Source organism: Heteronotia binoei, chromosome 1, assembly GCF_032191835.1.
Source record: "Heteronotia binoei isolate CCM8104 ecotype False Entrance Well chromosome 1, APGP_CSIRO_Hbin_v1, whole genome shotgun sequence".
In the NCBI taxonomy this organism is placed as follows: Eukaryota; Metazoa; Chordata; class Lepidosauria; order Squamata; family Gekkonidae; genus Heteronotia; species Heteronotia binoei.
Genome location: NC_083223.1, coordinates 110,127,125 through 110,154,108, shown reverse-complemented (window position 1 = coordinate 110,154,108; position 26,984 = coordinate 110,127,125). Strand labels below are relative to the sequence as shown.

Here is a 26,984-nt window from a genome sequence, read left to right as displayed (position 1 = left end):
TGATTTTTTTTATTTGCTCAAAACAGCCCCCCCCCCCCCCAATTCTGGATAATATAAATTTCATAAATAAAAGGCTTTTCAATATAGATAAATAGATAAGGTGCCACTCTACCAGATGAGTTCAGTTATTCAAAAAACCAACAGGATTTGATATTAATATCTCTACATCAGGAGAGAAATGTCTGCAGCTGTTCACACAAGAACAAAAAAGGAAATAAACTCTTCTCATATTATTTGACTCTGGGCATTCCTCTAAGTAAATCTTGCGATTGACAGCAATACCAGAAAAGCCAGCACATACTAGTTACAATGTAAATACAAATGATGGCAGTTTACATTATTCCATAAATGGGCAGAACATGGCTTCTAGGGTTTTGTCAGGTTTGAGAATCATAGCTTCTAATTTTGGAATTTGTTTTGTAAATAAAATGTCCTATCTCATGATTATAAAGACAATTAAGAATGGCTTTATAAATTTTGTCCAAACGTTGGGCCAAAACCAAATACCCATTCCCTCCTCCCCACCAACCCCCCCCCTCATTATTTCTAAATCCAACACATGACTTTGATTTTGAACACTGGGAGTTAGCAACTACACCATTCTTTGTTGTTCCTGTTTGAAAAACTGGCTCATCAGCTGAGTGTGCCTTTGCGACACTTCATACCATAAAAGATCGTTTCCTGATCTGAACACGACAAGGAAACCTGTGATATATGTATAAAAGAAACTTCTTTCAGGCAATAGGTAAATTTTTATGAAAACATTTTCATATTCAATTAAAATTTTCAAATTCAATTAAACAGTGAAATTCAGTTAAACAGTAATCACTTCTAAAATAGTCAATCAACTGTAATATTTGCATCTTAATCCCAAACTTTTTTTCTACTCCGAAGTAAACCCCTGATTTTGGCTGGACTTATTTGCTAAATTGCATTACAGAAAAAAGCAAAATATGAAACTGTGATCAAGTTTGGGTCCACTCTGTAGAGACAAACTATTCATTATGTGCAAATAAAACATGGAAACTGGCTGCAGTTGTCCAGGTTGTGACTCATGCTAGCCTGCAGCAGTAAATAAATTGTCCAGCTCATGAGTCTCATGTTATTTCTGTGTTTGTCATAAGAGGGGGCAGGGAGGAAAACAAGGAAGGTAAGCTTCTTATTGCTAGAACATCTTGGACTGGTAAGTGTACAGAGGAGCCGAATCTTTTGAAACCCACAAAGGGTATAATTGGTATCAGAATTTAGATATTTGGGAAACAAATAGCTATATTAATCAGATATTTTTTAAGTTAGATTGGCATACCTTTCAACACTTAAATATTCTATGAAGATGAGCTTGCCCCCATGTAGGAGGCAGCTGACCTTTTAATCTTATTAATGCAACATTTGTTAGCAAGAGTAAGGGGGGTTGCTTCTTGCAACAGTTGGGGCAAATTTAGCATAGTAAAACTTCTTCTACTGTCCATTTGCTATAATGGCAGGCATCTCCAAACAGGAATATATGTGGTCACAAATGATAAAGATCACTGCCTACAACTGCCAATGTTTCATTCTCAAGATCTGACCCATTTAGCACAGCTACTGTTAAAGCAGGATTTCTGGCTTTGTAAATAATTGTTGTTGCTTCTCTCGATCACTGTTTTTTTTTTTTAAATCATAGCTATAAATTGACCCTAGTTTCACAGTAAAAGCCAAAGAGACAGACTATGCAGCAAATCATTCACTTTTATGGAACGCTGTGATAAATTCACTTTAAAAAAAAAATCATGTTTCACAACAGCTTACTAATTTGATTTTTTTGTGATTCTAATAAAACTAAAATGTTTTTTTTAAAAAACCCTGACAATTATTCAACCAATTAACTGACCGGATATTTTTATTGGTCTAGTGCCCAATCATAGTTATCGTGGGATTTGTGCCAGGTAATCTTGTCTGTATGCCAGATCTGAATGAGGATATCAATCCAGAGGACTACAAGGTTCAATTTCATACCTCCAGCAAGATTTTTCAGTTTTGAAGGAAGAAACAGCATCCCCATTCCTGTTTCAGAACAAAATTTTCAAGTTTGATATAGTATTTTCAAGTTCAGTATGAAAATTTTGGCAATTGAGGAACTAAATTAAATGGATGAAGAAAAAAATGAATGTGAGGGAGAAATTATATTTTAAAATATAATTTTATCAGCCACCATGCTAACCTCGGTCCTCCATTTTTAATTAAAAATGGAAATTGAGAATAAAACAAATCAAAACAGGCAAATGCTTCCTTTTTTAGAATTCCTCCAGTTTTTCCCATCTCATGAGCCTCCATTGACAGGACAGAAATCCCATCAAATATAAAAACAAATAAATAAAGGGGGGGGAGGTAGTCCTCTGTACAAGTACCAGCTTTTTCTGACTCTAGGGTGACATCGCATCACGTTTTCATGGCAGACTTTTTATGGGGTGGTTTGCCATTGGCTTCCCCAGTCATCTACGCTTTCCCCCCAGCAATCTGGGTACTCACTTTACAACCTCAGAAGGATGGAAGGCTGAGTCAACCTTGAGTTAGCTACCTGAATCCAGCTTCCTCCAGGATCAAACTCAGGTCGTGAGGAGAGAACTCGGACTGCAGAATGAAGGACCTTGCAAACTGAAGTTGAGTCATGATTGTTATTAACATAATTGAAGTGTTCACACAAACACTCCAATAAACTCAAGTAAACAATTTATACCTGTAAAAATTAATAAGATTGACATGACTATTTAGCAATGAGAATCTATCAGAACTCTTCTTGATTTATTTGTTGATATCTTATAGCTAGCTATTTTGTTGTCATTTCTCATCCAGCTTTATCAAAAGTGAAAGAACAGACATTTCTTTCCTTTGTAGCAAAAAAAAAAAAAAGTTAACATCCATTTCTACGCACAAGAAAGGGTTCCTCATGGCAAACTGGCACATTGGGCTTTAGAAATGTTTCTTAGTAAGCTGAACCCAAACTACATCTTCAATCAGTTAAATAAAAACTTTCTGCCCCATTCCCCTGAAGTCCACCAATCTCCAGTAAATGCTACTTAGGAAATTGCTAGGAAATATGAGGGGAGAGGTGGCTGCAGTGGAAAGAGGAAAATACTGGAAACTGTCTATTTTGTCTGGATCTAACCCAGTAAGTACTCAGGAAGAGATGGAGTCAAGTCAGGGAAAGGGCCATTTAGCTAATCCATGTTTTGCAGATTTACCTTACTCTTTCTGATTTCCATTCTGTAACAGCATGGTATCATGACAGTACTGACTCTAGATGGTATCCTTAGCACACAATCCTTCACACAGTGATTTCCTTAATACACACACTAAGCAACTCCCATGCTGTGAAGTGTATGGATTTTTTCCTGTGAGCTTCCCTTTTACTGGGCTTCTGCCACTACAAGGTCTGACCCAGTACAGGTAGCACAATATCTCTGCAAATGTAATGGATAACTAGAACCACTTCTAGTATTCTCTGGAACAAGGCAAGTCAGAGGAATGGCAAAATTGACCACACTAGACAACAGGGAACTTTCATTCACCTTCACAGAGAGAAATTTTTGTTTTTTAATGGTAAAGCCTGCTGAATGAGAGCAGTAGCCTTGCATTGACCCATCAGTATAAGTCTATATACTAACCATGTAAGGATTTAATTAGATGCAAAGGCAGGATAACCTGCTAGAATGGAAGTGGTGCCAAACTCTGTACAAGAGAATGCTGAGTGATTTCGAGAGGAAGAAGAAAGACAAGCGGGACAGAATTCTTTTCTGGCCCTTGTATGTGGCCTGAAACCACCACCACCACCACTCCTCAGTGTTTTCATTTGTTTGCAATGCATTTATTTTATTTCCTCCCTGAGTGATTTACTTCTGGCCTCAGAGCCCAGCCAAGAAAGAAGGATTTATGATGGGAAAAGGTTTGAAACATCTACTCACACCCGGTTTACTCTTTAGCAATGAACTGTTTTTGAAAGCATGGGGCTCCTATAAAGCCTATTTTGGCCCTGCACAATCAGGTCATGCTTGCTTGGACTAAACACAGGTGTTATTTAAGCAAAAAGGCAGTATTTAGGTGTTGATAATGTCTGAGCCATTCCTAATGCAGGGATAAAATCCTAATGCACAGCTGATCCAGATGGATAAGGTTTGAAAGGGAAAGGAAAGCCAAGCAGTGCTGCAGTTCAGAAAATTGATTTTCACTTTTATTTGCATCACTCAATGTGCCCATAATCTCTCTCTATAGTAAAATAATAAAGGGTTAAAATCCTGCTTGCTGGGGGAGGAGTGGGAATGTATTTGTCTCACAGAGAAATGGAGTGGGCAGGTTTTATCAGCAAACCAGAGAAGAAAGCATAATTACAACAAGTATTTAAGGTGTTTACTTTTTAAATACAGCCTTTGCACATAAAACATTCCATCAGGGTGTCAACTTCCCTTCTCTAACACCATCAGATAAAAATCACCAGGTATCTAGGAGATATCAAAAGAAACAGATAAACAGCCAGGATTTTCAGGGAGCCAGGGAGATCCACCAAGACAAATTTGATACATTTCTCCAGGCAATCACACAAGCTGGAGCTACACTGTATTTTACTTCAGCTCACTTTTTGATTCAGAACTTTATAAAAGCCATTTTCTAAATCTAATTCTAATCAGCTTGGCTATAACTGCTGTAACAAGGGCTTTAAATTGACCATAAACAAAGGCTAGTGATCAAACAAAAAGCTTCATAGTGGCAGGAATTTATGTAAAGGTAGGTATTATGCACAAAGTGGTAAAGCTGCAAGTACTGCAGTCCTAAGCTCTGCTCACGACATGAGTTTGATCTCAGCGGAAGCTGGGCTTTAGGTAGCCGGCTTGAGGTTGACTCAGCTTTCCATCCTTCTGAGGTCAGCTTGTTGGGGGGAAAGTATAGATGACTGGGGAAGGCAATGGTAAACCACCCTGTAAAAAGTCTGCCGTAAAAATGTTGAGAAAGCAACGTCACCCCAGAGTCAGAAACAACTGGTGCTTGCACAGGGAACTACCTTTACCTTTTTAGGTATTATGCAGGTAAGAAATACATCTTTTCAGATTTTAAAACTCCCCAGGACTCCCACCAGGAAAAATGGTATGTGAATAACTAAGAGGAGAAGTAGAGGCCTACAAGGCAATAAAAGTGCTTAAGATTTCATTGCCATTTTAAAAACCAACATTGACTCAGTCAATAGAAATGCTGTGACATTCTGAGTTATCTGATTATCCAGGGGTTATACAGTGAATTTACATTTTCTTCCCATGGCTGTTCAATACAATGGCTACAGTGAGTGGGTAAACTGTGAATTCTGATTCATGAAACATTGTATTGCCATTTTTAGTTTTAAAAATTTAACAGATTTAACTTCTGTGTAACTTAAAATTAGCTTCCATATTTTCCCCACATCTTGAATCTTCTTCATTACATCTCTTTACTCAATATTTGTGTTTCTGTAGAGTTACATTACAATTTAAATCAGTCTGAAAATTTAATGGTGTAGATGTCTGACAAAGAACTCTGGGAACTGTAATTTGGGGGAATTACTTAGAACTCTATTAAGAATTCTCTCACCCTTTACGGAATTTTAATTCCCAAAGTTCCTTCGTTGGGAGCCATGAGGGTTAAGCAGGTTAGAAACAAATTTTAGTTAATCATGAAAACTTTTGTGGTATGCCAAAGAGTGGCAAGCTGTCTAGTCCTGAATGTCCAGGCTCTTGGGGCTAGTAGATCTTTAAAATAATTAGCAGCGCTTCTGGGACTGGGGGTCAGAGCACAGCCCTTTCTGTAAGGAAAACCTGGTAAAACCAGCTCATAAAGAGCCACAATAAATATTTCTGATGTCCAGAAAATTAAAAAGCTGACCATGCTCATGGTACTTTTCAGTCTCATCAGATCTCAGAAGTAAGGGTGTTCCTGGTCAATATTTAGATGGGAGACCACCAAAGAATACCAGGGTTACTATGCAGAGTAGGGTTGCCAAGTCTAACACAGACAATACCAGGAGACTTTGGGGGTGGGGCTGGGAGACTTTCCCATTCCCTAAAATAAATAAAAATACAGCAGTGCAGTTCCCCTAAATACAGTCTTCATTTTGTCATCCCCCAGCAACTGGCTGCACTTCCACTCTCTCTCTGCCTCTCTCTCCCTCTCTCATACACACACAGATGCACACAGTAGCAAAAATAAACAGTTTTGAAGCATACACTTTGTGGTCTCACTGGGGCAATTTACTCACCATGGGATTTGACAGCTCTATACTCAACTCAGTTCGTCAAACTAACACAGGGAAAACAAAGTTTACTATTTTAATGTGTAAATGGCTTCTTAAGGCACTGTAAAACAAACAGACGTTCTGAGGTCCTTCCCTTCCCTTCCAACAGGCACGTTGTTCTGCAGGCTCGTCCTGCCCCCATTCAGCCTGGCTTTAAGATTTAAAGGCACACACACCTTTCTAGAAGTAAGCTGTTCCAAGCTTTGAAGGCACATTGAGGCTGTTGAGGTGGGGCTGGCTAGCTGACTGGGGGTGGGACAGAGCCTGCCAAACAGGGAGATCCCCCGCTGGGACCTGGGGACTGGCAAACATAATGCAGAGGCAGGCAATAGCAAGCCATCTCTGAATGTCACTAGCCTTGAAAACCTTATGGCAGGGGTATCAAAAGTGTGGTCCGCAAGCCACACTCAGCTCAACCAAGGGCTTTAATCAGGCCCATGGCTGTTTTCTCCCCCTCCTGTCCTCAATCTTTGAAGCTCCAATGCTGCCAAAATTCCCAGCTCCTCCTGCCTTGTCTTTGCTGGCTTCAGAAGGAAACTCTTCTGGGCTTGCAAAGCTGCAAAGAAAATGTGGAGTGGATTTTTCATCAAGGTCTCTGCATCATCAAAGTCTCTTGATTTTGCATCAAGGCTCAAAGACCTTAATGGAAAATCCATTCCACACTTTCCTGGCAACTTTGTGCAGCAATGTATTTCAGTGGAGTGGAGCTCCTTTTACTTTCCAGAGTTTGTTTGGCCAGTTGAAGCTGTTGCTTGCTGGAGTTGTATGCTTTGAGCCACCTTGTCTCTGCTGACTGGACCTAAGTACGGTGCTTAATGAATACTCTAACCTGGAAACCCACAGCCAAAGGGGAATATTGCACCAGAGAGCCATTGCCAATCTGAGTAGCCCTGGAGGGGTGGGGGAGAAGCTTCTAATGCCCAGCCATTTCATGTTTTCCTAGGCTCAGGGCATTTTAGATTTTTAGTTTCTGCTGTGATCCTTGTGCTTTTCTTGATGTTTTATTTTAAAAATTGCAATGCCAAATCTCACTATTCCCCCACCTTTCCATTTTAAACAAAATATTGCAAGAGTTTTAAGCATGTTTGTATTTTAAGTTAAAAAGTCTTTAATTGTTTATAAAGTTTATATCTCTGCTACCTGGCATTACATTTTATGGCATGTGTGGCCTTCCCCCACAACGTCCCATTTTTGTCAAATCTGGCCCTCATAACAGATAAGTTCAAAATCCCTGCCCTATGGAGTCACCATACGTTGGCTGCGATTTGATGGCAAAAGGCAGGGCGGGGTGTGTGTGTATGCACAAAGGACTTATACTTTCAGCCCAGCAGGCCCTCAAAGTGGATAACAATAAAAACGCTACATTAAAGCAGCAACATTAAAAGTAGTAACTAAATAAAACAAAGCTACTAAATAATAACAAAGCCAGAAAGAGTTCTACAGACAATCTTGGTAAAATATTGTTATAACAGTATGGGCATGTAGGCTTTGGTTATTAACTGCAATATTTTTTCCAAGGAAAACTACCACACAAAAAATGCAGTTGGGGAGACATCACAACAAGAAGCCTAGTGTCATTACATAGAACACAGTGAAAGAGGCCCAATGTGACAAGGCCGCACAGCAAGCTTTTATAACAGAGCCCTAAGCAGCATTCTACCTTTCTAAGACCACTGACTTCAGTAGTCTCAGAAGGGTGTAAGTCTGCGTAGGGTTGTGCTATTGTCCTGTAAAATGCTTATAGCATACACTGTAACATCTGCATGAAATGTTGGCATGCCAATGAGTTGTGCTTCAGGAAGCCAATCTGCTAATGTAGTAAAGGCTGATATATGCAGTGAGAACCTCTCCTTTAGCATGATGGCAGTTGTATGGAACACATACACAGATAATTGCTTTATCTGCAGCCTCATCACATTTCAGTCAAACCCTAATGGAAGATTCCTTTCAACATGTAAGATTACCCTTCAATGACATATTGCAAATGTATCTTAGGAGAAAATAATTGCTTCATCCTTTTCAAATTCCAAACTCTACCAAAATAGGATTTATTATTTAATATAAACATAATACAAACAGCCACTAAAATCCAGGAAACAAGTTTGCTGTTAGCCGATCTCTTAAGGTCAAACTTTACATTGCTGTCAGCAGCCTAGAACACACTTGTTCTCTGAGCACCTCAGGTCACAAACAACCAAGTGTATCAAGTACGAAAATATTCCATCTTATTTTATTGTTCCTCTGCTAAAGACTAAAACAGAACCTATAAGATTCCATTTTTTTCATTTTTTAAATAACCAGCAGCAGGGGGTTTTTTGAGCAGAAATGCAGTTCTGACTGGCTTGGCATCAGGGGGTATGGCCTAATATGCAAATGAGTCATTGCTGGGCTTTTTCTGCAAGAAAAGCCCAGACCAGCAGACATACTAAACAATATTTTACATACTTTGTTTCCTTGATTAAGAGATCTACAAAATCAACAGGGCTTATGGGTAGGGTTCCTAGCCTCCCACTTTGGCAAGGTTTTCCCTAATCCTCCCCCACTGTGATGTGCCCAGCATTATTATGTCACTTCCCGGAAGATCCCTTGACCGGAGTCAGTGAAGGCCTGGCAGCCCTAGCTTGTGGAAGTCTACCAGTTTTGTCTTGCTGAACATCTATGATCAATGAGGTGAGAATGGTGTTTGTGCTGGCTTCCCTTAGAACAATGGGGGCGGGGGGGGGGAGGGAATTCCATGACAACAAAAGTCATGCAATATACTGCCACGCTTGAGGACAGAACACTAGTTGCTATATGTGGGAGAAGGCACTACCATTTTACCACCTCCATATTCCCTTGAGAAAACTGTGGACTATTTCTCAGTTATAGACATTCAAATCCATGGTGTTTAAAATGAAACAAGAAGAAGATAATATTAAAGTGGCCACTGGCTGTGATATGGTAAAGAACTCAATAAAACACCTGTGAATAAATATGTCCAAAGACAAAGAAGACACTCTTTCATGACAACTACAAAATGGTTTGGGAAAAAAATTCAAGAAGATGCGAAGAGATGGTCTAATCTAAATCTGTCCTGGCTTGGAAAAATCTCAGCAATAAAAATGAATGTTCTAACCAAAATCAGTGTTTAATTTCAGATGTTACCAATTGAGATAAATGAAAGATTGGCAGACAGATAAATGCTTTCTGATGGACTGTCAAGAAACCAGAAGTCAAATTCAAAGTTTTACGAAATGGGGGGAAAAAGAGAAGACCAAGCAGTCCCTAATATTAAGTTGTATTAACAAGCAGCTTTCCTACTTCAGATTTCTGAGTAGATAAAAAATCCAAATGAAGGACTGATAAAACTAGAGGAAGCAGATTTGCCAGATGGGCTACAAAGACATCTTTGGATCAAAGCATCTGGGAAAAAAAATCTTTAAAAATCATGAGGAATACTGGTCATATTATCAGAGACAGCTTGCTAGAAAACTGGTGGTCACTTAATACAAGAATAAGCCCTCCAAAATCACCTTTAATGTCACCATTAAATGCTTACCATAATAGAATTGAGAGGAAAAATAATGACTTTATAACATATCAGGATATAATCAATAAAATAGGATAATTAAATCTTGGAAAGTAATGAAGAAGGGAAAAGATACAATGGTTAACATATCTCCAATTTTCATTGAGACTTAAAGAAGATAATATTGGCAAGGAAATACACTAAGGAATTTGAAACAATAATATTGAGCAAGAACATCTTTTAGGACACATTTATAAGCTCCTATTACCAATACAACACAGAAACAGAACAAGTCAAGACATGAATGGTGAAACAATCGCAAAACTTTGGGAAGGAGATTCCATTTCAATAATGGGGGAAATTATGGGCAAAAGCCATTAAATTCACAGGAAGCCAAGCACTTAGAGAAAACTGGTACAAAATGTTCTTTTGCTGGTACATCGCACCCAAAGATTGAGAAGATGGATAAAAATTATAAAATCTTGGAAGTGTAATCAGATAAAATGGTGCCTTTTACCATATGTGATGGTAACATGACAAATTTATGGTGTCTGAAAGCCCATTTATTCTTTTATTTCAGAAAAAAATTTAAAGTATTTTGTAACTCTTAACAAGATTAAACAGGAGAACAGCATCTCCATAAATACAATATAAATGTGTAGAATTTGTCTCCGTTTTGCTTTACATGGGATTTTGTGGGTGGGATCTTTCTGGAATGTTTTTAATAGTCTGATTTGTTACAGTGTTCATTTTCATGGAACTCATAACATATATAAATGCTGACACAAATTACTTAGCTATTTCAAAAGGAGTATTAGGAACTCAAATATAAACAAAATTGGAGAATGTTTAATTCCCAAGGCAGCTGTGTTGTGTTAAACAAGCATATATAACTCTAGCTTTGGCTAAAGACAGTGCATAAACCATAGCAGACTGTTATGAAACTCAGTGGAACTTTTCATTTTGTTATGAGAGTAATATGCAATTTATAGTTCAAAGCACATTGATAAAGTAGCAACATCAGTTATTATTTGCAAAGGGATACTAGTTGAGTGCACTCTGCAACACAGTTCAAAAGTAATTAAAACTTTTTCATTTGTTTCCACTTATCTGAAAAGTCAGAGCGAAAGAAAAATGCTTGACATTTTCACAGAAAAAATAAGCTGTTCTTAAATAAGCCAGAACAACTTTTTGTCTGTATGATTACTTGGCACTGTTGAGGAAAAGAGAACACACTTGTGTATTTTTCAGCAGCAGAATTCAAAAGGAATATCATTTCCCATCACTGAAATGTCAGGGTTAAAAAAAAGAGGCAAGTCCTCTTGAATTTCTGCCTGATCAAGAAGCTGTTCTGTTAATTAAAAATTATGTCAAACAAATTTATCATGTGTGGTTGTTCATCCAACAAGAAGAGATAAATTTTTAGTCACCAAAAAATTGTCCCTGAAGAGACTCTGTGTGTGTGTGAATATCCTCCTCAAGTCACAAGCTGACTTATGGTGACCCCATAGGGTTTGGGAAGTAGTAGCAACCTTGGACTCCCTTGGTGGCCTCTCATACAAATACTAACCAGGACCCAACCCTACTTAGATTCAGAGATCTGATGAGATCAGGCTAATCTGGGCTATTCAGTCAGTACACTTGAAGATTACAACTTAATACTTGAAAGAAAATATGTCTGAAGACTCAAAATAAAATCCGTTTCTCAGAAATGCATTGGTCTTGATCTTGTCCATCAGAAGCACAGAAAGCAGTGGTTTTCATACTGTGCATTAGGACCAAAAAGTGGCTCATGATGACTCTGCCTCAGGTGGGTCATGAGGCTAAAAAAGAGAAGGAGGACAGGCTGAGCTAGGAGAGGAGGCTCTGGAAGGCTCACAGTGCAACCCTTATGCCAAGAGACTCCAGTCTAAGCCCACTGAAATCAATGGGCTGGTGTGAGACTGGAGTAACTCTGTGTAGTAATATACAAGTGCAAATTATGGTTTCCCTCTAAGCAAGATGCAACATGACCATTAAATGCAGCCTGTTTCTCTACAATGCTACATGGTCATGAATACTAAACTTGAAAAATAAAATATAAACTTGCTCAGTATTAAAAGATGTGAGATTCCTGCATGTTATATTGGGGAGCGAGGAAGTAATTCACTAGTGGATCTCAAAAAATGCTATATGTTTGCTGGGTCCTGAACACTACAGTAAGTTCAGAAAAGGGTTTCAGTTCAAAAATTTGAGAACCACCCCACCCCCATATGCATGAAGGCAACGAACTGTGCAAGAACAATGAATAGGAGGCCTGTTCACACCTCCCATATCCCCACCCAGTCCATCATTCTCCACTCAGACAAGTCATATAGACTCAGATTTTGCCATTCCTCATAATGGCTTGGTATTCTGAATGGCCTTGCACAGAGGAAGGGGGATGGCAGTGAATAACGATTTTTATAGAACAAAAATGTAAACAAAGGGGAAGGGAGAGAGTTGTGTCGTGCCTTAGAGATATACTTCTGAGAATAGGTGCTGCACCCACAGTGGCCTAAATCAAGCTCATTGTTAGTTTATTGCTGTATTCCAACAGAGTATATAAAACCTGTATTCCCTCTAACTTTACTGTTCAAAGAACTGCTTGAATTTCAAATTGATAAGAGATCAAGTTACAATATCATCACAACTTTTAGAAGGGGAAAAAAATCATTGCGATCAATACTGTGCCATATCCCCCCCTGCTGCTTTTCAAAGGAATGTTTGCCCCAAATCAGAAAAATTCTCTGTACAGAAGCAGGCACATGAAGGTAGATTGTAGATTGGCTTAAAACACCAAAGAAGATTGTGACAATTATATGTGGGGGGAAAACCCTTGTATTTGGGGTGTATTCATTAACTCCAACCAAATTACAATGTATCTTGGGTAGTTAAATCCCCCTCCCCCCCCCAAAAAAAAATCTGTTTTGGGTTATTTTTGTACATGTACACATATGTCTAAGTCAATGTTTTTTACAACACTCAGAGCCTGTTTCATACACAGGCCTTGATACACACTTTTACATGAGGCAGAATGTTCTCTAAGTTTAGATTCTACCCTGCCTTGTGCATATTTAATAACTCTAGTTCTGTGGACTGTTATCAGGTCATAGCATAGCTAAATTTGAGTCCAGTAGCACCTATGAGACCAAAATTTCCTTGTTCTCCCTGATTTCCTTGTTCTCCAAATAAGGTAAGTTCCCAATAAGGTAAGTTGAGGTAAGGTAAGTTGACCCTCCAGAAGGGGAGCCACTTAAACAAACAGCATTTAAAGAGGACTGTATATTTTAATATATATATATCATGAAGATAGAATGCCAGCAGGGGATTGGGGGCTTTCCAGTGTTTTGCACTGAGTGTCACGTGTATGACTATCTGCCCAAAGGACAGAAGTCTTGGGTGTGTGCTCGATGCAAGGAGCTCCTGGTCCTCAGGGAACGAGTTCATACCCTTGAGGCCGAGGTGACTGCCCTGGAGAAGCAGAGACGGTCAGTTAGGCACTTGGGGAAGACTCTCGGGGGCGTATTAGATGAGCCCCGCTCTGAACGTAGCAGTCCCGTTGCTGCCAGAGAGCGAGAGGGTCGAGAGGGAACAGGGCACCGTGCTGAGGACAAGGGGAATGCGCCCTCAGAAGGGACCTCTTCTTCGGTTGGTGAGCGGGAATCCTTTCGCGCCAAGGAACCATCCCTGAGCAGGGGGAGAGGGGGGGGGTTGGTAGTTGGTGATTCGATACTTAGGCAAGTAGACAGCTGGGTGGCGAAACCGCGTACTGACCGTATGGTGACTTGCCTGCCTGGTGCGAAGGTAGCGGACATTACGTGTGTAGTAGATAGACTGATAGACAGTGCTGGGGAGGAGCCTGTGGTCGTGGTGCATGTTCGCACCAACGATGTGGGGAAATGCAGTCGTGAGGTCCTGGAGGAAAAATTTAGGCTGCTAGGTGGGAGACTTAAGGCCAGGACCTCCAAGGTAGCCTTCTCAGAAGTGCTACCTGTTCCACGTGCAGGGCAGGAGAGACAGGCGCAAATTAGAAGTCTCAATGTGCGGATGAGACGATGGTGTAAGGAGGAAGGGTTTAAGTTTGTTAGGCACTGGGATGCTTTCTGGAACAAGCGGGAGCTGTACAAAAGAGACGGTCTCCACTTGTCCCCGGATGGAACCAGGCTGCTGGCGCTTAAAATCAAAAAGGTGGCAGAGCAGTTTTTAAACTAAATCTTGGGGGAAAGCCGACAGGAGATGAAATGTCTCTGGTTCGGGAGGACTCGTCTCAAAGAGATGAAGGGTTAGCTGCTATTTTTCTACCGGGTAACGGACCAGAGTTGTCCACTGTGAAGGCGACAAACAATATGGACTGTCTGCCAGAGTCTCGAGGTGGCAGGAGGAAGGTGGCGGGCCTAGCTCGCCTGGGAAATTATAGATGTTTATATGCAAATGCTAGAAGTGTTCGAAGTAAAATTGGTGAATTGGAATGTTTAGTGTTGGGAGAAAACATAGACATTGTGGGAATTTCAGAAACTTGGTGGAATGAGGAGAATCAGTGGGACATGGTGATTCCTGGATATAAGCTATATCGGAAGGATAGGGAGGGAAGGGTTGGAGGTGGGATGGCTCTGTATGTCAGAGAGGATATACGGTCCAGTAAGACTGAGGTCAGAGAATTAGATTCACTTTTAGAAATGCTTTGGGTTGAAAAAGAGCGCAAAAGGAAATTTAACTATGGGAGTTTGTTATCGCCCACCAAATCAAAAGAGAGAGGACGATTATAATATGATGGAAGGCTTAAAGATAGCGGCTAAACATAAAAACTGTGTCGTAATAGGTGATTTTAACTACCCGCAGATTGATTGGGTCAATATGTGTTCTGGTCGAGAGAAAGAGATTGAGTTTCTTGATGCTCTCAATGACTGTGCTATGGAGCAGATGGTCTCAGAACCTACCAGGGGTGGGGTGATCCTGGATTTGGTCCTAAGTAATGCCCAAGACTTGGTGAGAGATGTAAAAGTGATTGCGCCGCTTGGGAGCAGTGACCATAACGTTATTGATTTCACCGTTTGTATAAATAGGGAGTTGTCCAAAAAGACCGCCACAACCACGTTTAACTTTAAAAGGGGTAAATACACTGAAATGAGGAGGCATGTGAGGAGGAAACTGAAAGGAAAGGTACATACGGTCAAAACCCTTGGGGAAGCTTGGACGCTATTTAAAACTATAATCCTAGAAGCTCAGATAAAATACATACCACAAGTTAGGAAAGGCACAAACAGGCATAAGAAAAGGCCTGCGTGGTTAACAAACAAAGTAATGGAAGCTGTAAAAGGTAAGAAGGACTCCTTTAAGCGGTGGAAAACCAGTCCAAGTGAGATTAGTAAAAGGGAACACAGGCTGTGGCAAATCAAATGCAAGACTGTGATCAGGCAGGCAAAAAGGGACTATGAGGAGCATATTGCAAAAAACATAAAGACCAACAATAAAAATTTCTTCAAATATATTAGAAGTAGGAAACCAGCCAGGGAGGCAGTGGGACCCTTGGATGACCATGGGGTAAAAGGATTACTGAAGGAGGATAGGGAAATGGCTGAGAAGCTAAATGAATTTTTTGCCTCCGTCTTCACTGTGGAAGACGAGAACTTTTTGCCCGCCCCAGAACCACTAATTTTGGAAGGGGTGTTGAAAGACCTGAGTCAGATTGAGGTGACAAAAGAGGAGGTCCTACAACTGATAGACAAATTAAAAACTAATAAGTCACCGCGTCCGGATGGCATACATCCGAGAGTTCTGAAAGAACTCAAAGTTGAACTTGTGGATCTTCTAACAAAAATATGTAATCTTTCATTGAAATCTGCCTCCGTTCCTGAGGACTGGAAGGTAGCAAATGTCACCCCCATCTTTAAAAAGGGTTCCAGAGGAGATCCGGGAAATTACAGGCCAGTCAGTCTGACTTCAATACTGGGAAAGTTGGTAGAAACCATTATCAAGGACAGAATGAGTAGGCACATTGATGAACACGGGTTATTGAGGAAGACTCAGCATGGGTTCTGCAAGGGAAGATCTTGCCTCACTAACCTGTTACATTTCTTGGAGGGGGTGAACAAACATGTGGACAAAGGCGACCCGATAGATGTTGTTTACCTTGACTTCCAGAAAGCTTTTGATAAAGTTCCTCATCAAAGGCTCCTTAGAAAACTTGAGAGTCATGGAGTAAAAGGACAGGTCCTCTTGTGGATCAAAAACTGGCTTAGTAATAGGAAGCAGAGAGTCAGTATAAATGGGCAGTCTTCGCAGTGGAGGACGGTAAGCAGTGGGGTGCCGCAGGGCTCGGTACTGGGTCCTATGCTCTTTAACTTGTTCATAAATGATTTAGAGTTGGGAGTGAGCAGTGAAGCGGCCAAGTTTGCGGATGACACTAAATTGTTCAGGGTGGTGAGAACCAGAGAGGATTGTGAGGAACTCCAAAGGGATCTGTTGAGGCTGGGTGAGTGGGCGTCAACGTGGCAAATGCGGTTCAATGTGGCCAAGTGCAAAGTAATGCATATTGGGGCCAAGAATCCCAGCTACAAATACAAGTTGATGGGGTGTGAACTGGCAGAGACTGACCAAGAGAGAGATCTTGGGGTCGTGGTAGATAACTCACTGAAAATGTCAAGACAGTGTGCGTCTGCAATAAAAAAGGCCAACGCCATGCTGGGAATTATTAGGAAGGGAATTGAAAACAAATCAACCAGTATCATAATGCCCCTTTATAAATCGATGGTGCGGTCTCATTTGGAGTACTGTGTGCAGTTCTGGTCGCCGCACCTCAAAAAGGATATTATAGCATTGGAGAAAGTCCAGAGAAGGGCAACTAGAATGATTAAAGGGCTGGAGCACTTTCCCTATGAAGAAAGGTTGAAACGCTTGGGACTCTTTAGCTTGGAGAAACGTCGACTGCGGGGTGACATGATAGAGGTTTACAAGATAATGCATGGGATGGAGAAAGTAGAGAAAGAAGTACTTTTCTCCCTTTCTCACAATACAAGAACTCGTGGGCATTCGATGAAATTGCTGAGCAGAAAGGTTAAAACGGATAAAAGGAAGTACTTCTTCACCCAAAGGGTGATTAACATGTGGAATTCACTGCCACAGGAGGTGGTGGCGGCCACAAGTATAGCCACCTTCAAGAGGGGTTTAGATAAAAATATGGAGCACAGGTCCATCAGTGGCTATTAGCCACAGTGTATGTGTGTATATAAAATTTTTTGCCACTGTGTGACACAGTGTTGGACTTGATGGGTTGTTGGCCTGATCCAACATGGCTTCTCTTATGTTCTTATGTTCTAAAATTATTTTTGGGGTATGAGCTTTCAAGAATCAAAGTTCTCTCTGTCAGATACAAGTAGGAATGACTATTCCTACTTGTATCCAATGAAAGGAACTTTAACTCTCATATCCCTAAAATCTTCTTGGTCTCTTGCCACTGGACTCAAAGTTCTACTGCATTACCAACACAACACTACCCTCTGAAATGATTAGGTCATGATTCATGAATAGAGGGAGGGACTTATTTCACTAGAGAACTTAATAATGCTTCCCTGGATTAGTGTTTTTCTGAAAACAGCTAATGGGGTATTTTTAACCTCATATCTTCCCATACATTAAATGGTATGGGCAAACCCTACCCCACTCCAGTAGCAAATAAATTGATTTTTTTCTGATGCCTTTTTGTTTATAGAAGGACATATGTTAAATAGTAAACAGCTCTACTCATGGAGTATTATTTATTAACAAGCAGTTGGCAATGTCCAAAAAGGGAGGAGAAAGTCATACACCCATGTTTCTATTTAATGTACAACCATGGTAAAATTACTCCCCAAAACTGAAAAATGGTTTTACAGCAGGTATCCTATTTCTATTTATTTCTTACCATTCTCCCCAATGAAGATCCTGAGTGATTTACATCATTCCCCTCTCAATTTTATCCACACAACAACCCTGTGAAGTAGGTTAGGCTCAGAGTATGTGACTGGCCCATAGGCGTAAACTACATGGGGGCTCGGGGGCTGGAGCCCCCCCTGGATTTTCCTGCAGGGGCTAAGCCCCCGCTGGGCAACCAACACAGGACTTAGGGCTTCAAAGGCATGAATGGGGTGATAAAGGCTATGTGTGATTTTCCCTCTGAGCTGCAAAGTCAGTGGTGTAATGACTTTACAACCTCAGCTTCTTAGAAATACTAATTGAGCTAAAACAGACACAAATGAATTAGAGGGATGTCAATACACATATTAACCAGTGTTGGTAAGCTCTAATTGGGTAAATCAATACATTGGCAGACCTGAGTCAAGAGGGTGAGGAGATCTGGTAACTTTCTTTCCTGGCATAGCTCTCACAGCACACATGAGATACAGAGCTCTCTGAGATCTAGAAAAGTGACTATTTTTTTCATCCATCCACTCAATCTAGAGTGTTGAAGGACTCTTGATATTGTAAGGTAATTGAGATCTGCAAAAGTTTTCACTTGTATCTTTGGATTCTCTGGATTAATTACTAAAGTATTGATATCCAGCACATATCAATCCTTATAAATTTGGTGTCTGTTGGAAAATAAAGCCCGGCTGACTACACCCACTTTTAATGTATCAACAGTCAGACTGCAGGCTCTCTTTGGTGCATTCAAAATACTTGCTTGGTTCCAATTTACATTTGGGGGGAAAAATGACATTGAGTGTGGGTGGACATGAAGATCAGAGGCCTTTAAAATTTTTCTAATAGATTCAGGTGGAGTAGCTATGTTGATCTGAAACAACAGAACAAAATTTGAGGCCAGTGGTACCTTTAAAAACCAAGTTTTATTCTGGGCATCAGCTTTTGTGTGTATGTACACTGTTTCATTTGGATTGCATACATACTTATTTTATCTGACATGAACCCTTTTTTGCTATTAATCATTGATCTTATTTATTGTTTTGCTGCTGTTGTTTTATAATGTGAGCCATCCTGAGCCCATTTTGTGGGTAGGCCAGGATATGTTGAATACATGAAATGAAAGTTTGATTTCTGAGTATAAGTGAAAACTGAATGATTTAGGTATCAACAGCAGCTGTAAACTGTAGCATATACTGAACCCAAAATGTACTTGGTGACAGCCAGTTTGGTGCAGTAGTTAAGTGCGCAGACTCTTATCTGGAAAAACTGGGTTTGATTCCCCACGCCTCCACTTGCAGCTGCTGGAATGGCTTTGGGTCAATCATCACTTTTGTAGGAGTTGTCCTTGAAAGGGCAGCTGCTGTAAGAGCTCTCTTAGTCCAACCTACCTCACAGGGTGTCTGTTGGGGGTGGGGGAGATAAAGGAGATTGTGAGCCACTCTGATTCAGAGTATAGGGTGGGATATAAATCCAATAATAATATCCTCCTCCTCTTCTTTCCTCCTCATCTCAATTTATACCCCATCCTACCCCCTAGCAAAAAAACCCAAAATACCCATGCCTCATGTCAGAGAAATATTTGTGTGTGTGTGTGTGTGTAACCCCAGAAACTCTAGGGTCTAAAAAAATATCAAAAAGTAAGAAGACACTATAAATAAACAACTGCGTTTTTATGTTGCAAATAAATGCTCAAGCAATTTCTTTCATAATGATGCAATTATATTATGATCATCACAAACCAAAATTCATTAAATGACGATAGAAAAATCAAAAAGTTATTTCACACCACTCTTGTAAGGTAGTCCTTTTAGCTTTGGAACCCGTGCTAAAGGCAATTGCTCACACATTACAGTACAACCATTCGTGCAAGCTGCAAAGTAACATTGTATTGTAATGTGTGAGCAATTGCCTTTAGCATGGGTTCCAAAGCTAAAAGAAAAGCGGCCAGTGGAAGGTGAATCAAACACAGAACTGAACCTAGGACCTGTGTAGCCACCGCACCTGTCAGACTTCGGTCTGCTACCCATAGGAAAAATCATATACAAGTGTGGTACTGTCTATGTCTTTCAAGCAAAGGAGAACTGAGACAGTGAACTGTAAAGTACTACCTTACAAGAGTGATGTGAAATAACATTCTGATTTTGAAAGTACTACCTTACAAGAGTGGTGTGAAATAACTTTTTGATTTTTCTATGGACATTTAATGAATTTTGGTTTGTGATTATAATAATATAATTGCATTATTATGAAAGAAATTGCTTAAGCATTTATTTGCAACATAAAAACGCAGTGGTTTATTTATCGTGTTTGCTGGGATCCCCCAGTTTGGAGGCCCTTCCCGTGCTTCAGCGTCATCAGAAAACAGCGAAGGGAAGGGAAATGTTCCCCTAAAGCTTTTCTGTATTGCCTTTTACTGCCAAATTTGTGACCAATAGTTTGTCCTATGCACATGATATGTATATCTGCAGATCCTAAAGTGACTACTCTAAAAGTGAACACAGCAAGACGACCTCTGAGATACCACTATAACCACTGGCCAACTCCCACCTTTTTCTGGGTTTGGCCCGGTCCATGGGCATTGTTGGGGGGAGTGCTCCCTAAATTTATGGGGAGGGAGCTTCTCCATAAATTCATAGGTAGTGATAATGGAGGCCCCTCCCTGTGATGTCACTGTATCAAATGTCTCTGGCTGGGCCCCAGTCCCCACCCTGGGAAATTGAAAAGTCTATGCTGCTGGACTGGCCCAAGGTCACCTAGTAAACTACTATAGCAGAGTGAAATTTTAAACCTAGGTCTCCCAGAACCTAGTCGGATACATTATATCACAATGGCGTGTAATGCAAATGTTAATGAACCAATATTAACAACTGGTTGCAGTAACAACTACACTATTTTATGCAGTATATGGTCAGAAGGCACATGGTGCTACAAGACTGCTGAAGCTAAGCAGGTCTTCTTAACATCTGGACTGGAGATGTCCAGTGATTCTTGTTTGCCATTGTAGAGTGTCATGATAGGAAATGCAATGGAAAACAGAGCTTTAATGCTACTTGAGAATATAAGTCAAATTATTTGGTCATGCTGCTAACCAGTGTTCCCTCTAAGCTGAGTTAGTATGAGCTCACAGGTTTTTTAGCTCCAGCTCACACACTTTTGTTGTAGCTCAGGAAGGATGGCCCCAGAACAAACTAATTTTGCAGTAGCCAGATTGCTTGCTCACAACTTTAATGCCAGTAGCTCACGAGTAGAATTTTTGCTCAGAGGGAACACTGCTGCTAACCCGCCTTTTGCAAAACACAATTACATCACTATAACTAAGTTAGGGAACTAAGCAAGACCACATCAAGGAACTAAGCAAGATCACTTTGAAGAAAAACTTATTATGCAATCCTAAAAAAGTTACACTCTTTTTAGTCCAGAGACTTCAACAGACTCAGGTGGATGTGGCTCTGCTTAGTATGGCACTGCTAGATCGTGGGGCAAATATGCAGTACTTTCCAGAAAGAAAGCTGGTTATGATTAGGCAGAACAGTGTTTCTGTACGACTCGGAAAGTAAACATCTAGGCTATTTGATGGATATGGTCATAAATATTGATAACTTCCCACAATAATAAATACTGTACATGACACATTACATCATGTTTATACAGCTTGACCTCTGAAGTCACATAATTTTCCTCATGGATTTTTCTTTTGCATAGAAATGCAGCAACATGTTTGATAGGGAAGGATAATTTTAAGAGATTACACATTTAGTCTTTAGTACATGTCCCAATTTACCTCAATTTTTTTTTTTAAAATAAGACATTATTTTTAAGTTAAATAATCAAATTTTAATTATTGATTTTTATCTCCTTGTTCATCTGGAACCATACATACAGATCACATGCACCTCTGGGTATCACTGAAGCATGTGAAACGCCTGGCAATAATGTGGCTTTAATACTACCCAATAAAACACACCCCGACTTATAATATAATCAGGGAGAGGGGGGAGGAAGAGAATGCAGGATATTAGGAAAGGTCCTAATTTGAATCATAGAGCACAATGGCTGTGGATATTTTTTAAACATATAATTAGGGATGGGGAAGCTATATAAAAATACAGGACTGTAAATAAACCAAAAAGGCCCTTAAAATACCTTCATGGGGCCTAACGGCGCTATCCTAGGAACAGTTTCCTGGGAGTAAATGTCATGGAATCAACTTGGATAGGCTTCTGAGAAGACCTGCTTGGGATTGTTCTAATACAGGGGTGGCCAAACTTGCTTAATGAAAGAGCCACGTAGAATAAATATCAGATGTTTAAGAGCTGCAAGACATGAACATCAAAAGAAGGAAGGAAGGAAAATAGTTAGAAAAGGGAGATGGATGTGGAAAGAAAGCAACTTTAACTTTAAATGCATTCTCTAAGCTATTGGCTGGCTTGACTTGAAAAAGTGATTTAAAGAGAAAAATGCCTTCTCCAAGCAGGCCAACCAGGCAGTGGGGGCTTTGAGAGCCACACAATATGTGTAAAAGAGCCATATGTGGCTCCTGAGCTGCAGTTTGGCCACTCATGTTCTAATATAATTCACAAGGGTTAGAATGCTGGATTGGATCCCAAAGATTGGCATGTATGGGGGTGGGGGGAGGTAATTTTTACCAGTTCTTCAGCTCCTCCCTTATATCACTCCTAGGGGTTCCCTATCCCACAGGAGCAACATTAGGGATTATTTCAGGTTGCAGCATGAGAGGTTGACAGACAAGGAACTGGAATTTCTACACACACAATTTCTATATCCAGATGGCATCCAACCTGTTGACAGCGATGGAACAGTGGTTAAAGGGACAAAGTGCGGAAGAATCAACCCACTCAAACCCTTGGCACCTTGGAGAATTCCAGAGAAAGGGGGGATTTTCCAGTGGTTTCCCCTCCTATTTCTTGCAGCCCTCTGCATGTTGTTCTAAAGTCTCACTACTGAAGGACCAGCTAAACTAATTCCACTAGTATTTATGACAATCTTCTTCCCTGCTGAACTATCTGTAACTGCCTATTGCCAAAACAGTTATGTCCTTTCCTCTCCCTACCACTTACCTGCTTAAGGAAAGATATCAGCAAATGCCACTGTAGCTTTATTTTCTCTCTACACTACAGAGACTAAAACCTCCTCTGATAATTAGTAGCACCTTTTATTTAAGACAACTATGAATTAAATAGACACAAATGTAGGAGAGTGGTGTGGGAAGGAATTGGATAATTTCTAAGGCAAAAAGTACTAGGAAAACATTGAGGCTCCTCAGCTGAACAAGGTAATGCCAGGATCTCACCGGCAGCAGCAGTCTGTATTTAACACAGCACTGCCTATAGAAGACAGCCAAGAAGGACTTTTCCAGAGCGTTTAGCAGCCTCACAACTTGGTAAAAAACTGGAGGTTAGTGTAGAGAGCAGTGTTTTTAGTCATGCCTGTGGGAGATACAGGTTCAAATTTCAACAATCACAACACAGATTGGTGACTTAATAACAACAACAGTAAATATACTATTATTTTATAATAATTTATTATTTTATCATAATGTGTGAAAAGCTTTGTAAAGTTAACAGTACTAATAGTAGTGTTAGAAAGCTCTGCATGTAGCTTATCTCAGTAAAGCCAAAGCATTTTTATTCCAATTGCAGGGGAGGGGGAAGAGTTCAGAGTGAGAGAGAGAGGTTTGCCTTGTGGGTTGAGGTGAAGTTAGAGCCCAGGACTTCCCAGTTCTCATTCTTAGTCATCACATGCCACATCAGCTGTAGCAACTGATGTTAAGCAAAATTCCACCTTGACACTTGATGTCAATATCCGCATGAACAAAAGTGCCCCTGAGCATGTCTACAGTCTTCTCCCCACAAGTAAGGTTCCCAAGTCAGGGCTTGCCAAACCTGTCATCTTGGAGCAACCATAACACACCCATCAATTTGGAAACCTATCTTACTGGTGAGGGGATAAAACAAAGCAATTCTTTAAAACACACACACACACACACAAGGGGCTAACCCTTTAAGAAAGATTATAGCAGGAGAGGCTGGCAGCTGCCCCGTGGAACTGTGGATCCTGGAACTTTTCTTAGGTGGAATTTCATGGGCAATTATTTTGGGTATTTGCCTTTCGTGCATCCAAAAGTCAAATCAAATACCTGTATTAGTAGCTAGAACCAGCCTACAGTTGAAGATCAAAGTCACGCTAACACCAAAACCTAGGGAGGCTAAATAGCGATTGTAACTTTCCTGCATGCCAAATGTGCCAGAAATCCAGTTCGAGTGCATTTTAAACTGTTTTTCACACTCTCTAAATTAATACTAGAGCCGGCTTTCTGTTTTTCACGAAGACACAGCAACGAAAGGATTGGGTTAACCTATTTTAAGGGGCCCGTATTAGTACACTGAATAAATTTTTCTCGGTTTTCTACCCCACATTAACAACATTCACACGTGCGGATTATCAATCCGAAAGTGGATAAAACGCACGCTGAGCATCGTGAGTGGCTGATCCTATCCACCCCAGGATGGTCTGCAGATACAGGCGGGGGCCCCCACTTACTCCGTCACTGGTTTGCTCTTCTACCACATCCCCCTGCTTTTTTAGAACAATGAACTTCTTCTCCCCCATTTGCGCCAGACGGCTCAAGAAGTATTGCTAATAGGTTGGCACGAGGTAAAACCAGCCAATCATTCTGGAGCACTGGGCAGACGCTTCCTTGCCAGGGCAAGCGCCGGAGATGCCCCAAAGGCGATGAATCACGCGGCGTTCTTCAAAGGCGTTTGCGTTCCACTGGGGATCGCCTCTGTTGCGTAAGCGCAACAACAGACGGGCGGGAGGGAAACCAATTCCCATGGCGCCCTCGCCTGCACGCCTTCAAGTCCGAATCCCTGGCCGGCCAGGAAAAACTTTGCTTTGCCCCAGACCAGAGACCCGCTCCTCCTCCCACCGCGCCGTCCTGTCCAGTCCTGTACCTACCAGTCGCTTCTTCAGGGGCAGGAGGACTTTCCCAGCTTCGGCTCTCTCCGCTCGCCTCACGCGGTCTCAAGCTTCCATTGCTCGCAGTCCGAGCGGGCGAGCTTGCATCCAACAACCAGGAAGGAGCCGCTCATACTGTACCAGCCGCTGACGGTCGGAATGAATGAGGAAGGCGAGGAGGCGGGAACTCGGCCTCAGCGACTTCTTGGAGAGCTCCTATGAGATCCTTCCTGCCAGTCCCCCTTCAGCAAGGGCGGGGGGGGGGGGGCGGGCAGGGATTGCAGATGGTCCTGCTCTGCCGGCTAGACGCGAGATCTTCGGAAGCAAGGGGAGGGGCGAGCTCTTGGTAGAGGGCCTCTTGCCTTGGGTGCGCGTTTTGTTTGGGTCTGCCAACCCTTTCCCTTCTCTTTCCCCTTGTCTTTTCCAGTAGTAAATCCCAGGCTGCTTGTGGGCGGGACCTGGCGAAGGCGCGTTCCTGAGGATTTTAAAACCACACGTTCAACAGAGTCTGCCGCGCTCTCAAGACAACCTACACTGTATCGACACGTATAAACGTAAAACAAAGAGGCATCTTCTTGTTGCACCTTCAAGGTGAGCAAGTATGTTGTGTGAAGCAGAGCCCAGTTAGCTGGATGAAGTATGTCCTCAGGTGGCAGATCCCCTTCCTCCGACTGGTTACAGGAAAAGGTGGGATTGAGAGCCATTGAGAAGTTTGAGGTACGGTAGTATGTTGCTTGCAAGAAAACACCAGTTTAGAATCAGTTTAATCTTAACTGCCGCCTGCAACTAAAGTTCGTATCACTGTGTACTGGGAATAACACCCCCCCCCCCGCGCCTCCCCAATTTCTGAGTGGTTTAAGGAATCTGGATGATCTATTTTCTGACAAACTGGTGAGGATCCTGTTAGACAAATGAAAAGGAGAGAGGAGGGAATCACATTCTGGTTGAGTAGGGGTACTTTTCCTCATTTACCTCAACATAATATTCTATTACTGACGTTAGTATCCTTTGGACAACAAAACACTGGAAATGTATGGTACTTTAAAATATTGGGTTTATTTACAAATATACATGCAGAGAACAAATGGAGCAAACAGTCCTGCGTAGTAGTAGTAGTTGAACAAAGTATATGAGTCCCATAGCACCTTTAATGCCAACAAAGTTATATTCACTGTAATGAGCCTTCATGTGCATGCACACTCTTTCTCAGATACATAAGCTACTTACGGTACATGAGTAGAATTAATGGCGGGTGTGTTAAAAAAGCAGTTTCTGGTTTGTTTGTTTTTTAAGAAAAGAATGAGACAGGTGAGGTAGCTGAATTATCTTGATGTGCAAGAGCTCCTTTCAAGGAGTCTGATGTGGGTTCGCAGATCAACTACTTTACAGATAGATTCAGGTGGGTAGCTGTGTTTTATTCACCTTATGAGCATTCATGTGCACAAGCACACTTCCTCAGTTACATAAGCCCATAGAGATAACAAATCTTTGGTGGGCTTAAAGGTGCCACTGGACTCATACTTTGTTCTCCTTCAGACCAACACCTGAATCTATCTGCAAAATAGTTGATTTACGATCCCACATCAGATTCCTTGAAAGGAGATCTTGCACGTCGAGGTGATTCAGCTAACTCACCTATCTCTCTTTCATTCTCTTTAACCCCTCCCCCCAGAAACTGCTTTTAAAATACATCCTCCATTAATTCTACTCAGTTAAGTGAACTGTCCTTTCAGGAAATATCTGCAATTATTATAAATATTAATATTTAATTCTTTACTCCCAACCAGAGTCACTGTAGAGCAAAGCCATACCGATAGACCCCATTCAGACAGCAAGCACACAACACTATAAAGCTGACCAGCAGAATTGGTGATGGGCAGATTTGATTTAAACTGATGCCCTGGGATAAGCTTTAGTCTTAATTTTTTAAATCTGAAATGGGATTAATAATACACTTTATATAATTATCATAATTTAGGAAGTTTGGGGGGGGTCAAGTTTAAGGCAATTAAATTGAAAAGGCAGTGTAAGTGAATAATTGAGATGAACCAACAAGATCTAAATGTGTGGTCTGTTCCATACTCTTGCATATTCGTTCAGTGATACCCAAACAAAATTCTTTGCTTCCCTCCCATCACCTCTGCTTCTATTATCTCCTTTACTGCCCTCCACAGATCCCTATTTTTTAAAAAAATCATAAACTGTTGGTGATTTACTAAAAAAAAATTATTTTTCCTTGTTCCCAAATGGATGTAATGTCAGAGTTTATATCAGATGTTTAAAAGC

At 40.9% G+C, this 26,984-nt stretch overlaps 1 protein-coding gene across 2 annotated transcripts in view; it reads right to left on the bottom strand.

The window, feature by feature from the left end:
• The window catches only part of PKIB (cAMP-dependent protein kinase inhibitor beta), a 78,445-nt gene extending 53,487 nt beyond the window's left edge, over nucleotides 1-24,958 (bottom strand). The window contains exon 1 of one of the 2 annotated variants that reach the window (XM_060258682.1): nucleotides 24,699-24,958. The gene's annotated coding sequence lies outside the window, so the exon portion shown is untranslated. The remainder of the gene's footprint in view (nucleotides 1-24,698) is intronic. The other variant, XM_060258681.1, reaches the window with a different exon arrangement.
• Between the last annotated feature and the right edge of the window lie 2,026 nt (nucleotides 24,959-26,984).